Below are 14,494 nucleotides of genomic sequence, written 5' to 3'. Positions count from 1 at the left end.
GAAAGAAAAAATAAAATAAAATAAAGCTATTAAAATAAAAAATTTAAAAAATTATTAAAAATTTAAAAATTAAAAAGTAATAAAAAAACAAAGAAGGAAGAGAGCAACCAAACCAAAGTACAAATCCACAAATGATAACAAGAGCTAAAAACTATAACTTCTCCTCCTGGGAGGAGCCTCGATAGTGACCTGTGCTTGCACACAGGCTTCTTGGTGGCTGCAGCAGCAGGCTTAGGGTTTCATGCCCATCTCTGGTGTCCACGCTGATAGCTGTGACTTGCGCCTGTCTCTGGAGCTCATTTAGGCTGTGCTCTGAACTCCCTCTCCTTGAGCACCCTGAAACAATGGTCTCTTGCCTCTTAGGCAGGTCCAGAGTTTTTCCTGGACTCCCTCCCAGGTAGCTGTGGCGCCCAGCCCCCTTCAGCCTGTGTTCACGCAGCCAACCCCAGTCCTCCCCCTGGGATCTGAGCTCCGAAGCCAGAGCCTCAGGTCCCAGCTTCCCAGCCCCAACCTGCCCCAGCAGGTGAGCAGACAAGCCTCTCAGGCTGATGAGTGCTGGTCAGCACTGATCCTCTGTGCGGGAATGTCTCTGCTTTGCCCTCTGCACCCCTCTTGCTGTGCTCTCCTCCGTGGCTCTGAATCTTCCCCCCCGCCCATCCTCCATCTCCTCCAGTGAAGGGACTTCCTAGCGTGTGGGAACTTTTCCTCCTTCACAGCTCCCTCCCAGAGGTGCAGGTCCCATCCCTATTCTTTTGTCTTGCTTTTTCGTTTTTCTTTTGCCCTACCAAGGTACGTGGGGAGTTTCTTGCCTTTTGGGAAGTCTGAGGTCTTCTGCCAGTGTTCAGTAGGTGTTCTGTTGGAGTTGTTCCACATGCAGATGTATTTTTGATGTATTTGTGGGGAGGAAGGTGATCTCCATGTCTTACTCCTCTGCCATCTTGAAGGTCTCTCTCTTTTTTCTTTTAAGTAGTTAAATGTTATGTTGTGACTGTTATTGCTCCTTCAGGAATTGAATTACTTTTTTACCAGAGCTTTGATGGCTTTTTTGAGAAATCATTTTCCAGATCTCTCTCTTTGCAATAGTTAGGATACCTTTTCTGTTGGCAATTTATGTTTTTTTATTTTTTATAGATGCTAAAAAGTGGATACGACTTATAAAAACAAAAAGTGAAGCTACATATTTCCTTTTATTCTCATCTCCCTCAGTGTTCACCTGTACTCTCTGAGTCACCCCAGATGGTCTCTCTACTTCCGTGTCTTCTCATTTCCACCGTTCAGCATACCTATCACCAGGCTAATCCTGTGTAAACACCATTTTCATAATGTTACCTCCCTCACTCAAGGTTCTTCACCCAGTGGTCCAACCCACAATTCTAATCTCATTACTTCGTCACTCAGACTTTTTTCAACCTATCTTTCCAAACTTTATATCCTGTCCCCCAAACATAACTTAATTTTCTCTTGCTTCTGTGCATTTGTCCCTGCTGTTTCCTCAATCTACATCATCCTTCTCACAAGGCCACTGACTTGGTTCCTTTTCACATGGCAAAACTCCGTTTGATTTCTTAATCTTCTGGTGAGTCTTCCCTGCTCTTCTCATGTTACTGTATTCCCTTTTTTTACTGTAACTTTATATGACACTCAGGATTTAACACTGATTTGCTATTTTGTCACCTACAAACTATTATTGTCCCATATCCTGTCATGGATGCATGCTCTGTCCCTACAGCTACATTGTACTTTCTAGGAGTTAGTAGATACATTTTATAATTCTTCTGATTTCCCCCCATGCCATTAAACAAAATATATTTTAGAAATAATAGGTTATTCAACTAAAACTTACTGGTTATTTGAAATTATTTTCAGCAGTAATGATAATAAAATATTCACCTGGAACAGATGAAACTCTTGGAACCTGGAACAGCTTTTGATTAAACCATCAAAGCAGAATTTCCTGAGAGCAACATGTAAAATCAGAATAGCTAGAACATATTTCATATCTGTAAGAAGTACTGAAGATTATGAACATGTCCAAGTTAATGTGTTCAAAGAGAGTTGATGATTATTAATCTTACAGCTGGAGTTACAACAAGCAAGGAGATACAGACTGACCTTTACAATAGACAGGAATTTGCAAGAGTGAGAGATATCGCTAGTTTAAACCACACCAACTTTGTAAGGAGCTGTCTTGAGTTACTATATATAGGTCCAATTCTTCTAAGGTATTTTAAAATTCTTTCAGCACCTACATTCTGTATAAGGAGATAAGTAATTGAAAAATTTAGCTTGCCTGACTTAAAGGTAGTAATCTGCATGCCATTAGATCAGCGAGATTAAAGATTCTGGTTCCTCCTCATGGTGACATTATATGGGAAAGGCAGAGTGGTTAAAAGTATCAGATGTTCATCCGGTCTATGTCCTTAGTGCCTTTTTGTTGATTCCAATTAGGCTAATATAACTGCAGATTTCTCTTTAGAACTGCAATGTATTTTAATTTTTCCCTGTAATGTTTGTTATTTAATGTTTTGCTCTTTTTTTTTTTTTTGATGTGGAGTGAGTGTAGGGTATTTATCAAATATTTGGATCAACCTGCCATAATTTTAGTCCCATCCCATTTCATGTTATTTTCTAACTGCTGTCAATGTCTTATTTTGGCTTTCTTTTTAAAATATTATTGTATGGCATTATCTCTACATGTTTTGTCCCTAGGCATTACAGGAACATCTGAAAAACAAAGCATTTATGTTTGATGGTAACAAGTATGGATGTGACATGGAAACTCACTTGTTTTTAACTTTACAGCTACCTTTACTCCTTGTTTCCTTAATTTTTTTTTTTTTTTTTTGGTCACTCCCTGTGGCTTGTGGGATCCTAGTTCCCAAACCAGGGATTGAACCCGGGCCTTCAGCAGTGAAAATGTGGAGTACCAACCACTGGACAGCCAGGGAATTCCCTGCTCCTTTTCTCCTTAACTGATATGTTTCTTTCTTCTTTTATGTGATTCATCTTCAAGTGAAATATTATGTTTTTATACCTTCCTCCAATGAAAATGAAAAAGGGTAGCTATGTTTTAAGATATTATATTTTTAAGTTTATAAAGCATTTTCTTTGTTAAAGTTTTTAAATGGCAGAGAAATTTAGTAGATCCTAACTGGCATAATAAATTTAAAATTTACAAATTTTAAGATTTCTCATGTAGTAGCTGAATATATTGGGTCTACAAAAGCTTTGGGTGATAAAGGTTTTGAAAATCTAATACTGGACTTTAATGACTTTGGGTAGTAGCAGGCTTTTAAAAACTTCAAATGACAATGATTTCATTTACCTCAGTAAACATCTGGCATCATAATAAGTTCTCGAGTTGAGCCTTATAATATAAAATATAATTTAAATGTTATCTTCTTTAAGTACTTTCAGAAAAGATACCTCCTCATCTTTTTCAAAGAAGAAACACTAGATCAGTGATTGGCACATCATTATAATGTAATTCTCAAATTTTATAACTAAGTCACTTGTAGTTAGCAATGTTTTTTTTTAATTAATTAATTAATTAATTAATTTTTGGCTGTGTTGGGTCTTCGTTTCTGTGCAAGGGCTTTCTCTAGTTGCAGCGAGCGGGGGCCACTCTTCATCACGGTGCGCAGGCCTCTCACTATCTTGGCCTTCTTTTGTTGTGGAGCACAGGCTCCAGACGCGCAGGCTCAGTATTTGTGGCTCACAGGCCTAGTTACTCTGCGGCATGTGGAATCTTCCTAGACCAGGGCTCGAACCCGTGTCCCCTGCATTGGCAGGCAGATTCTCAACCACTGTGCCACCAGGGAAGCCCCTACCAATGTTTTTTCTTTGATACTAAGAATGCATCCTAAAAGTGGAGTAAGAAAATAATGAGAGTCAAAAGGATGTTAATAAATTGATTGCAAATTTCACATTATATTTAAGGTATCTGAATCTGAGATAAAGAGAACATCCAATGCTTGCTTTGTATCTTGCTTATTAAGGAATGTTAGATGTTCACCTAATTGTTAATGTCATTGATCATTAGGACTCTAGTTGGAGACACTTACCCACCTGGACATAGCTGTGTTCCAGTGTAAAAAGGAGAAATGTATTTTATGCAAACAGATTCCAGATGCCACTTTCATCTTTATAAACATTGGGTGTTTGTATTTTCTATGACATTTTCTTAAGTTTTCATCCATTAATCAAACATCCAAATGAGACAAATTTTATACATACGTATGTTTGTCAATGAATATTCCAATTTCTTTATTTACATATTAAGAATTTGCTTATTTTTAGAAAATGTCATTGTTTAGAAAAATGTTGTTATTTAACAATAAATTTGGTATTTGGTTAAGTCAATTCATAAAAGCACACTCAAATGTGCTTTAATTTAAAATATTTGTAAACACGTGAGACTTTTTCTTTCTTTCTCATGGGTTTTGCCAATAAAAACATTTTGACTTTCATAAGTAGAAAGCTTAGTCATGTTATCTTGTCCTCCTGCACCCACCAGAAATTGACATTATTTTTCTGATTCTACTTAAATAGTCATCTTATCTCCAGTTTTCTTCAAAATAAAATCATCATGGAAAATAGAAAAATGAGAGCTTGGTCTTAAGCACAATCTTTTAAATAGAATAAACATTTTCACTTTTCACAGTAGTGATTCAGAAAGAACAACCCAGGCATTCAGCAATTAATTATACTAATTTCTACACATAAACATATATTAGCTTGTCTGTATTGGTGATTAGAGAAGAAAATAAAACTTTGCTGTATGTGTCTGTGAGCTAGTTGGGCTCTAATGATACACCTGGTAATGCAGATCACATGCCAATTAGCACTATAGGAATCTGATGCTGTTACTGGATTCAATGGCCAAAGTAGCACCATGTGCTCTATGAAAGTGGATAAGGGCAATCATTTAAAAAATACATAATTTAAAAATATTACTTGATTTAAAAAAATTCCTATCTGGAAAAGTCACATTTGTAAATTCATTTTTATGTATAAATATAAAGAAATATATATATATGTATACACACACACACACACACACACTGAGTGCCTTAAGAAAGTATGATAGGAGTTCAAAAAGAGATATTTACTAGATATTCACAGGAGAGTCTTAAGATTTAACTATCTAATTAAGTTGAAATGAACTTTGACAACTGAAAGCAATGAGATTCTGAACAAGAATCTGCTATGAAACAAGAATTTGCAGAACTGAAATATTTTTATTTAGGAGCACTGGGGGAAATTTTGGCTTGCTATAACAAAGACACACACACACACACACACACACACACACACACACACACACAGAGAGAAACTAAAAACAAAAGTAGAAAACTTCCACAAGTTAATTCCAAACCAGACATATATCTGTGCAAAGAAATCAGGTGACACACATTTTCACTTAAAGAGTTATTACTGTATTCTTTCCTTTATTTCATTCTGTTTAATAGAGTATTCGCAATAGTCAGTTTTTTTGGAATTCATCTTATATATCATTGATGGTTGTGTAAGCAATATTAACTGATTTGTTAAATATTCATTTACATATGCCAGTCTGTCAAAGCAAATTTTAACCAAAAACTTATAAACCTAACAAATAAATGGTAGTCATCTAGTTAGGCAGAGTGCGTTTACCTGAGATGTAAATGCTATATATGACATTTAGTTATAAAGATGACTTTCTAAATTTTTATTACTTTTATTTTAATGTGCTTCCTGAGGACAATAAATATAATTTGACAAGTGATTTAATTAAGGAGGTAAAAGACCTTCTTACAATCTAGGTAATATTTTTGGAAATTACTGAATGAAAAAGTTAATCGCCTGGCAGTCTTTCACACCAACTGTGCTGGCAATCTAGCAGCAAACCTAATAAATAGTCTCTCGTATAGACAAATATGCTTCAGATAATAATAGAGTCTTTGACTAGGGTATTCTAGATAGTCATTCAAGAAGGAAACAATGGAATAAGCAGAGCCAAGTTGAAGAATCAACAGAGTCAGTGATACACAGAATTGTGAAACTATTTACAAGCTGACACTCACTGCCACATGTTACTGACTGCAGATCTAAAACCTATTGTTCCATTCTCATGTGGCAAAAACACAGGCCCTAGTGCAAGACTCAATAGAAATTGAAGCAACTTTCCCCCTTATACAGAAAAGTGCAATGATTCATCAACATTTCAAGTTTCTTCCTTAGAATTTACTCTTGAAAATGGTGATACTTGTCTTGACTTTGTCTATCAAACCATTATTCCTTAATATCATGTTCATATTTGCTTGCTTTAAATATTTTTTTAGAAGCCTATGACTATTTATATTTGAATTAACTTGAAATAATAATGAATAATGAAGCAAACCTTCATTTTGAGAAGAAATATTCCATGAGTCCTTGATGACAAGTAGCATCTATATTACTTTCATAACTTCTTAAACATGTTTTTTAAATATATAAATCAAAACACTTTCTACCCAATAACATTTCTAACAGCGTTGTATAATTATTAATTTTTAAAATCATTTTGGGTGTAGTCCTTCAGCTTTATTTTGACACTCATTAAGAACATGACAGTAAAATTGTATACATTGTCATACTTATTCATAATGTTCATTATAATTTACATAAATATTTTTCTTCTAATTATTAAGCTCTATGTCATTTCAATGTTGTTTTATTTGCCCCCAAAATGATACAAATTAAACAGTTTTGAATATATAGCAAAATAATACACTTCTCAACTTGGGTTAGATGTACATTACCATTTTCACAATATTCTAGGGTAAACAATAATTTATAATTAGGACAAGGTAGTTGAATTAAATATCTCTGAATTCAAATTTATGCTTCTATAATCCAAAGAAATTATAATCAAGATAATATTTTCTTATTAATTATATATCATCTTATCTCTAAGGATTTATATGACTGAAATGTTCTATACATTTACTATATAAAGTATTATTTTCTTACATGTATAAAATATTGAGTGGAAAATAACCTTAGGGATAGTCTGCTCTTGGTTCCCTCTACAAATTGAAGAGACTTCGCTACAGTGAGGCAAAATGGCTTAGAAAACTCCACAATTATAAAGGCATAATGAAAGCTGGAATCAGCCTGCCTTTCTGTGGTTATAACAGCACATGTGCTTGGTCAGGCATATCAGGCCAAAACAATGTAGAGATTGTGTTGATTTCCATTAAAAGGTACCTTCATATTTACACACACAAGTTTATACTAGTTTGGTTAAATCCTATGAAGAATAAATCAGCTGCATCTAGTAGTAAGCTCATTTTCCTTTGCTCATATATACAGATAAAATATAGATGTTTTGTGGCTTCATGTTTCCCAATTTTGGTTATGGGTCTAGATATCTTTCTATGATAATATATTACTTCCCTTAACGTTTAAATAACTAAGAGCCCACCCAGTGAGAGTTAATTTATTTGAGGTCACTTAATTATAATTTGCTAGCATTTAATTTTCAAAAAAAGACACTCCTATTTGTTGCATCTCCAAAGAGCTCCAAGTACCATCAAATTCTTAAATGGTTTTGTCTTGTGTATTCCCATATTGTTTGGATGGCCCTTAGTGGCCAAACATTTAATTAAAGCCCCTTGAGGGGATAGTTTTTATTATTTGTTATTGGGCATCCGCCAAAGCTCATTTTACCAAGTGTTTGTTGTCTACTTAGGCTACTTCTGTGTATATTTTTAATACCATCTATATACGTTAAGTGTTAAATACTCCCTAAAAGCAATCATTTCCTACCATCTCCAAAGTCTAAAATATTCAATTTTTGTATATGTGAAGGTTAGTGTATAATTTTGTCTTGTAATCTCATTAAATTTTTTTTTTTTTAGTTAGTGATTTTTCATTATGTTTCCCTTAGAAGAACAGGAACCCTCCACCTTGTGGATGAAATCTTTGATTTAGTTAACTTACGTAACGTATCAATAGCGATAATAGCTTATCGAATGCCAAGTTTTCAACGTTCTCTGTAGTAAGCACATAGCACACATTATTTTGGTTAAATATCATTACAAATTTAGGGAAATTTTTCACTATTCTCAAGAAGACAAGACCTAGGCTGTGAAGTAACTTGTGCAAGTTTATTTCACTTGTAAGAGGGAATCTTGGTTTCTGTCCAGACCTCTCTGAGCCCAGGTTGTAACCATTTCACAGTACAGTCTTCTCTTTGAAAGAACAAGCCTGGGCTCTTCACTGACTTCCCTTTATTGTCATGTTGGTTTCTGTGGAACATAAAATGCTAGAACATGTATCATTTTTAAGAAAGCCTTAAATTACAGTGTGTGTGTTTTCTTTCAAGTCTGTGTTTTGGGCATTTAAGATGTCCCCTGGATTGAATATTTGTGATTTTATTTTAAAATCTATTTTAGCAGAAGCTACCAGGTGATAATTGGTGTGCTAGGTTTGTCTCCCAACACTGCATGGTTCATGAAATCATTTTTGTTTGTTTGTTTGATTTTTTTTTAAAGTCATGTAATGTATAAGGTATTCAGATAGTGATATGATGATGATGATGCAAAATCCAAAGATTATCATTTTAATTGTTTTCTAGAGGGTTAATCTAACAGATCCTACTTTGTTTAGTCCCTGAGACTATAGCTATTAGAAAATATAAAATCATAGTTGTTTTTTCATTATAAAATTTATCTAGATCTTCTCAAAGAAAAATGTGTCTCCTTGTGTTTAAATTAATTTCCTTCTTTTGCAGTTAAAAAAATATCCTGAGGCAAGAAAGAGTATAAAGACTATTTTAACAAAACAAACTTAAAACTCAATTTTAAACTCAGTGTTACATAATTAGAGTTTTCTTCTTTGTTTCTGGAATAATTGCATCACCTGTAATATTCCAAGCATGCACATTGAAAGTTAAAGTTTTTACTGATTTTTTTTATTTAATTGATTGCTGGTTTGACTGAGCTGACCTTTGCTTTGAATCAGAATTGATTGACCAATTGAGTCAACATGGTTTAATTGGTTGTGCATATACACAGAGACTTTGTTTATTGAATTTAGGATATTCTGAGTAACATAATTTCCCTCTGCTTCTCTTCTGCTCCAGGAAACACTCTGCTTTATGATTGCATTTAATAATGTGTCAGAAAGCAAATAGAAATAGTCCCATACACAAGGGAGAGGAACAATGGATTCAGCAACTGTTTAACATCCAAAGAAACCATTCTTACAAGATTGTTTCAGATTCATATAGTTTGTATATTACATTTATTTGTTATATTAAAGATGGTATCTGAAATCTGGCTTCTGTAAAGTTATCAGAAAACCAAAAGCCATTGACAGTATGATAGCCATCTATTATAACTGTATGATTTCCAACATTTAAAAAAATTTGGAGAGCCTCCTAGAACAATAGGATAAATCTGAATGCACTAGGGATACTGCATTCTATCTCTGTGTTTCTAAGTTACATTTTTACTGTTGTAACAGGGTAGCATAGCGTACAAAAGAAATTAAGTAATACATAAAAGAACCAATATAGATTCTAAGATCTTCCTGGAGGATAAAAATAATAGTTCTCTTGTTCTTTTAAAATATCTCATTTCCTTTATTTTGTCCTGTTTTTTTTTATCATTTGGACATCAGAAACAGGTCTGAAACTCAGAAATTAATAATCAGAAGGATATGAGAGCCAACTTTCTGGGTGCTAAAGGTAGCCTGCCTCTCAGTGTCAAAATTATAACTGATTTCATAAATTTAGTTCTTGTGTTAGGAACTGTAGTGCCAATGAAAATCAATAAAAACAATTTCCTTCTACATTCATGATCCTCTCATACTCATTCTTCATATTCTTTTCAGGACCATTTTGTCAAAATGCCACAGGGCCATACAAAATGTAATTTTGTGTTTCTGTGTGTATGTCCCATGAAACCTGATTTTTCCTGTGTGCTTTTGATTGGTATGAAGTGCAACAGGGGCTTTAGGCAAAGTAAAAATTTCACATTTTCATAGTTTTTAAAATATTGAAGGAAACACCAAGTTTTGTTGTCATTTTTTGTATAAAATTTGAGGCTGCATACAATTTACATACTGTAAGTAGTATATTCATATAGAGAGCGTGTGTGTGTATAATTACATGTGTGAATAATGTATTTGCTGAGTTAATCCTTATTGGATGTCTGAAAAGATACTGAGCGAATAAAGATTAAAATGCAATTTTTAAAAAGAAAGACCTTGTTAAGTCCACAAATCTTTAACATAGCTGAAAACTCAGATGCTTCCAGACAGATAGGTTATTATTCATTAATTAATTCTCTCACTCGTTCATGTATTCATTTATTCAAAGCATTTATCAAAGCTGTGGGCCATGTGATTGCTGTAATGGCAGGGAAAATACATGTATTGATATATCTTTTTCTTCAAAAAGCTTATTTAAATATTCAGACTATAATATAAGTTTAATACAAGCAAGTACACAATACATCATTTCTAACACCAACTCATTATTCCTTTAGATTTACATGGTTCACCTACATTTAAATCTTGGGCATTGATTCCTCAAAATAATTCACAAACATTTTGCAAGAATTGAATATACTACTATGCATGCAGTGTTTAATCTAGGGCCTGACTCATCATCATATTCAATAAATTATAGTAGTTATTATCAATATTATTTTTTTTCCAAAACTGTCCAAATGAGATATGTATTATTTTTTTCCATTTCACAGTTGAGCAAACTGATTCTCAGGTTAAGTTATTTTTAAAAGGGACTGCACAAATTAAATGGTACTGCTAACGTTGAAAGCAATAGATAATTGATTTTAAAGAATGATGTTACCTTCTTTAAGACAAAGGGATATTCATAGTAGTATGTTCATTATTTAAATTGTCTGTCCCAGTCTGTAGAGTATAATGTTATCTAATATTTAATGAGCATGCATGTGTTAGACATTGGGCTAAGCAATTCTCATGTTATGTCTTCTATATATTATAATATCTCAATGAGTGTAGGTTTTTTATAAATGTCACCATTTTATAGATGAGGAATCTGAGATTAAGAGAAGTTTAGCAATCCTCCTCAAATCAAATAGCTGGTAATCGTTGAAGAGATTTAACCCAGTTCCAAGCGAAAACTACATACTACTTTTATGCTTGATGTTTTACAGACACAAAGTCGGTAAAAATGTGTTGAAAGCTCAAGATGATTTGAATATTTGGGGTTTTTTTCCCCCATGTCTATTACAAGATACTGTATATCAAAAAGCAGGTTAAGGGACCTAGCATTATGTTATGGGCCATGTAGTAAGTATCAGTACCGTTTTCAAAATGAAAACTTAGAATGTTAGGTACAAAGAAATTTAGATTATCAATAGAAGAAAATCAGATAAAATTTTGCTTATGTCCACTTGGCCATGCTGGGGATTAGCCCTTCTGTGATTATTTATTATATGTTATTTTAATACAACAGAACAACATATTTAATATAGGAAGTTTGGAAACAACATGCATTTAAAAAGTCAGATTTCTTCCTATCACCCAGAGATAACAACTTTGAAAATATTGACACATATGCATGTAGTATTCTCATTTTGCTGTATGCTTGTATGGAGCATGTTCTGGGTGGAGGGGGGGTGGTGGTGACTTAAAACAACAGAAATTTATTCTTTCACAGTTGTGGAGTCTAAAAGTCCAAAATCAAGGTCTTAGCAAGGCCACAGTTCCTCCAAAGTCTCTAAGTAGAATCACTCCTTGCCTCTTCCTAACTTCTGGTAGTGGCAGCAATCCTTGGCCTTACTTGATTTACAGCTGCATTGCTCCAGTCTCTGCCTCTGTAACCATGTGGTGTTCATCATGTGTGTCTGTCTTCACATTGTCTTCCCTGTTCTTATAAGGATACCAGCCATATTGGATTAAGGGTCCAGTATGACCACATCTTAATTATGTCTGTAAGGACCCGATTTCCAAATAAGTTCACATTCTGTAATGGGAGGTGTTCATCGTATCTTTGGGGGATACAATCAATTCTGTCAGAAACACGTTACTTACAGAATTAGAATTTTGTTTACGTATTATTTCAGGGCTTTTTTCATTGTGAACAACTTACATTGTCATTAATGAAGATAATTACATTTGATTACAGTTCTCCAGTTGACTTACTTTGATTTCGAATGTGGTAAAAATCTTTAATTTAGAATTCCAGTTGTCAAATAATATGGTAATGTACTTTATCACCCCATGGTGCTTTTGTGAAGAAGTAAGACACCCCTCTGAGGGATGCTGTGTAAACCTGGCATGTTATTATTTTCCTCTGGCATTGCAGGGACACTAGACATTTGACTTGTTCTCCTCCTTTCCCCTGCATATTGGCAATAAATATAAGATCCACGTGTCAGCTTCAGTCTAGTGTACTTGGCTGTGAGTCATCTTAACAACCAGGAGAGCAATTCTTGGTGAGGTGGAATGAGCAGCGCTTTAATAGCGGTGCTTAGTGGGAAGGCTGTCTGAGAGGCAGAAAAAAGACTTAAAATTAAATGGACTTTACAGAAAATTGTCTTCACTTTGTAGTTTGGAGTCAGGGTTGCAATTTTCAACTTTCTTTTCCCTCACTTACCTGTTGCTAAGAGATCACATTCAAGGTAAAATTAATGCTTCTCCATTACAAAGCATGTAGTCAGCAGTGGAAGAGGAAATATGACATGCGGTTCCTGTGTCAGTTAGGACTTTAGAAAAATGCGTGGCATTAAGCGACAGAATCATGTGTCCAGTAGACATTTGACAAATGATTATTAAATGAATCAGCGGGTACTGAGTAGTAAGTGTTAAGGGCCTGTCATTGTGACTGGATGCTTTTTGCCTTATCTTCTTTGTTTTTTCCTTTCTTCAGCTTTTTAACTCTTAAGAAAATCGAAAAGCATTCTATCAAAGTAGAGTTGATAGTCGTTATCAACCACTAGAGTTCACTGTAATATTAACAGAAATTGCCTATGACTCTAGAATCTGTTAGAACCAGGGAAAAAATTATATCAGGACACTTTTTTTTTTTTTAATTTATTCATTTGTTTATTCATCTATGGCTGTGTTGGGTCTTCGTTTCTGTGCGAGGGCTTTCTCCAGTTGCGGCGAGGGGGCGCCACTCTTCATCGCGGTGCGCGGGCCTCTCACTATCGTGGCCTCTCCCGTTGTGGAGCACAGGCTCCAGACGCGCAGGCTCAGTAATTGTGGCTCATGGGCCTAGTTGCTCCGCGGCATGTGGGATCTTCCCAGACCAGGGCTCGAACCCGTGTCCCCTGCATTGGCAGGCAGATTCTCAACCACTGCGCCACCAGGGAAGCCCTCAGGACACTTTTAATTGTGTAATACGATTTCAGGGATAGCAATGGAGTTCCATTGATAATAGAGGTGAAACTGGAAGATACATGCTATAGGGTGATTAAGTTCTAGACCTAGGTAGTACTGCCACATTTTCCCTTCAGTGTTCTTGAAAGCTAGTATCTTGTATGTGAGTGTTCCTTGTATCCTCAGAAACATCATGCTGACCAATGATCACCATCCAGTTCCACGTCAGCCACATCCTTCATTTAACAAATATTCACATCTAATTCAAGTAAGGCTTCACTTGAGTTTCTGGGACACTACAATGCAGTGCAAGACGAGGCTATTTTTTCTTAAGGTTCACTCTGTAATTTAGGAGATAATACCTGCAAATAATTAGAACAGCAGTCCCCAACCTTTTTAGCACCCGGGACCGGTTTCCTGGAAGACAGTTTTTCCACGGGGGTTTGGGGGGGATGGTTCAAGTGGTAATGCGGGCGACGGGGAGCAACAGATGAAGCTTTGCTCACTCACCTGTTGCTCACCTCCTACTGTGAAGCCCGCTTCTTAACAGGCTGATGATTGGTACTGGTCCTCGGCCAGGGAGTTCGGGATCCCTGAATTAGAAGGAAATGCTTCCTTTCCCCCATGTTAAAGGAAGGGCTTAGAGCTAGTTCAGCTTGAATATTGTTTTAATGAGATGAGTTTTCTAACGTAATACTAATGGTCTATTACATAAGAATAAATGTACTCATAAGCCACTGCCATTAAAAAAAAGACACACAGTCTGCCCAAACACTAAGAAGCTTTCAGAAAATTTATATTCCTTTAATTTTTCTCTTCATATTTAATATAAGATTAAAAATAAAGTGAGAATTCAAGTGGGAAATTAGTTCAGGTGTCATCATTAGCCTTTCTCACTCACCAAAGCCACATTCTCAAAGTTTAACAGTGTCTTAAACAAACACCTTCTAATGGGCTTTATTAATCTGTTCTGTGCACTTCCCCCTCTGGAATTTCACTATGGGATTGCTCTTTCAAGGTACTTTGACATGAACTTTGATTTTAAATGGGGTTTAATATGCTTTGGTCAGGCCACCGACACAATACTTAACAACCCAAATATGCTCTCCCATATGGAGGGTACCATCTGGGGTATTAAATATTTTTTCATAAA

General features: G+C 35.0%; 1 protein-coding gene across 3 annotated transcripts in view; it reads left to right on the top strand.

Annotated features, from left to right (window-relative positions):
* The window catches only part of PCDH7 (protocadherin 7), a 405,431-nt gene that overhangs the window by 316,497 nt on the left and 74,440 nt on the right, over positions 1-14,494 (top strand). The gene's annotated exons all lie outside the window — the stretch shown is intronic.

The sequence above is a fragment of the Balaenoptera musculus genome, chromosome 5 (genome assembly GCF_009873245.2).
Source record: "Balaenoptera musculus isolate JJ_BM4_2016_0621 chromosome 5, mBalMus1.pri.v3, whole genome shotgun sequence".
NCBI lineage: Eukaryota > Metazoa > Chordata > Mammalia > Artiodactyla > Balaenopteridae > Balaenoptera > Balaenoptera musculus.
This window is presented reverse-complemented; position numbering and strand designations above follow the sequence as displayed.